Consider the following 2,936-nt stretch of genomic DNA (forward strand, 5'->3'; position numbering starts at 1 on the left):
TATGCAGGTTTTCATTATGCAGCCATGCTGCTAAGAATCGATGGGTGCACACTCCGTTTTGTGTCTAGAAGGCACTATTCCTAGCATTCTGGTCCTTAGGCCCTTACAATCTTTCTGTCCCTTCTACTTCGATGATCCTTGAGGAAGGGTACAGGTTGCACTGTAGATTGATGAGTTGCAGTTAGGACCCCATGGTCTGCTGTTCTCTGAATGTTGACCAGTTGTGGATTTCTGTAAAAGTCTCCACCTGCAATCTGGTTCATGGCTGTCATATCCGGGTAGAACTGTTGGATGTCCCTCATTTGGAAGCTAGCCTGGCACCTTCTGATATATCAAAATAATGTAATTATAATCTCAAAAGTAAAAAAAAAAATTTAAAGGGAGTTAAGCTACTTTGCCTAGGTCACCTAGTATCTAAAACCAATGTGTGTGTGTGTGTGTGTGTGTGTGTGTGTGTGTGTGTTTGTGTTTGTGTGTTATGTGTAGCTAACCTGAAGACTCTGGCTAAATGAATAATCACATTTTCTGCATTCAATCAACTTATTTTGTACAGTATATAACAAGGAGTATCATGATTAGGTATGAACATCAGAAAAAAGTATGAAAAGTTATAAGGAAAGCCACTTCACTGTCCTAGCAATTTCTTGGTAAATATCAAATTATTCCAAAATTAAAGATTTTTAGAAAAAACCATAAACATGTAGAAACAAGTTTGAGAAATGTCAATAATGTTTGGAGAGGGGGACTTCTGGACCAATCAGAATAATCATCATAAAAATTTTCAGAACATGATAACTTCAAGGAAAGTGAAGAGAGAGGGAAGAAGTGAGAGAAGAAAAAGCAGGAGGAGAAAATAGTTATTCAGCTCCCTAAGCTCATGGGAGTGCAGGCCCATATCATCCTATAGGAGCACAGGGCCATATCATCCTATAGGAGTACAGGGCCAGATCATCCCATGGGAGTGCAGGCCCATATCATCCTATAGGAGCACAGGGCCATATCATCCCATAGAAGGCCAGGGTCATATCATCCTATAGGTGTGCAGGGCCAGATCATCCTATAGAAGCACAAGGCTATATCATCCTATAAGAGTGCAAGGCCAACACCAACAGATTGGGAAAGGATTTTACCAATCCTAAATCTGATAGAGGACTAATATCCAATATATACAAAGAGCTCAAGAAGCTGGACTCCAGAAATTCAAAAAAACCACATTAAAAAATGGGGTACAGAGCTAAATAAAGAATTCTCAACTGAGGAATATCGAATGGCTGAGAANCACCTGAAAAAATGTTCAACATCCTTAGTCATCAGGGAAATGCAAATCAAAACAACCCTGAGATTCNATCTCACACCAGTCAGAATGGCTAAGATTAAAAATTCAGGGGACAGCAGATGCTGGCAAGGTTGTGGAGAAAGAGGAACACTCCTCTATTGCTGGTGGGATTGCAAGCTTGTACAACCACTCTGGAAATCAGTCTGGCGGTTCCTCAGAAAATTGGACATAGTACTACCGGAGGACCCAACAATACCTCTTCTGGGCATATACCCAGAAGATCTTCCAACTGGTAATAAGGACACATGCTCCACTATGTTCATAGCAGCTTTATTTATAACAGCCAGAAGCTGGAAAGAACCCAGATGTCCCTCAATAGAGGAATGGATACAGAAAATGTGGTACATTTACACAATGGAGTACTACTCAGCTATTAAAAACAATGAATTTATGAAATTCTTGGGCAAATGGATGTATCTGGAGGATATCAACCTTAGTGAGGTAACCCAATCACAAAAGAAGTCACTAGATATGCACTCACTGATANGCGGATATTAGCCCAGAAACTTAGAATACCCGTGATACATTATACAAAACACAAGAAAACCAAGAAGGATGACCATCGTGTGGATACNTCATTCCTCCTTAGAATAAGGAACAAAATACCCATGAAAGGATATAGGTACAGAGACAAAATTTAGAGCTAAGATGAAAGGATGGACTATCCAGAGACTACCCTATCTGGGAATCCATCCCATCATCAGCCACCAAACCTAGATACTAATGCACATGCCAGCAAGATTCTGCTGAAGGGACCCTGATATAGCAGCCTCTTGTGAGGCTATGCTAGTGCCTGGCAAACACCGAAGTGGATGCTCACAGCCAGCTATTGGATGGAACACAGGGTCCCCAATGGAGGAGCTAGAGAAAGTATCCAAGGAGTTGTAGGGGGCTGCAACCCTGTAGGTGGAACAACAATATGAACTAACCAGTACCCCTTGAGCTTGTGTCTCTAGCTGCATATGTAGCAGAAGATGGCCTAATCGGCCATCACTGGGAAGAGAGGCCCCTTAGTCTTGCAAACTTTATATGACCCAGCACAAGGGAAGGCCTGGGCCAAGTAGTGGGAGTGGGTGGGTAGGGGAGCAGGGACGGGGGATGGGGTATTGGGAACTTTCGGGATAGCATTTGTAATGTAAATAAAGAAAATTAAAAAAAAAATTGGATAGACAAATAAAAAAAATAATGCTGATATTGAACAAAAAAAAAAAAAAAAGAGAGAGTGCAAGGCCAGATCATCCTATCGGAGTGCAGGACTATATCATTCTATAGGAGCACTGGGACATATATCATGCTATAGAAACATAGGGACATATTATCCTATAGCAGCACAGGAACATATCCTATAGGAGCACAGGGCCTTATCATCTCATAGGAGTTCAGGGCCATATCATCTTAACCCCGATCCTTGCATCTTTTTGCATTTATAATGTGAACAGTGAGGAGATAATGAGAAACTCTTCTTGTTTTCACCGTTTCTAATGTTCCAGTGGTCAGAAGTTGTCTCAAGCTGAACTGGCTAATGTCTCATGGTTATTATATTATAGAGACAAGATTCAAACTCGATTTCATTAAACATTTGCCTTTGCAAAGAGAAAAC

The sequence above is a fragment of the Mus pahari genome, chromosome 4 (assembly GCF_900095145.1).
Source record: "Mus pahari chromosome 4, PAHARI_EIJ_v1.1, whole genome shotgun sequence".
In the NCBI taxonomy this organism is placed as follows: domain Eukaryota; kingdom Metazoa; phylum Chordata; class Mammalia; order Rodentia; family Muridae; genus Mus; species Mus pahari.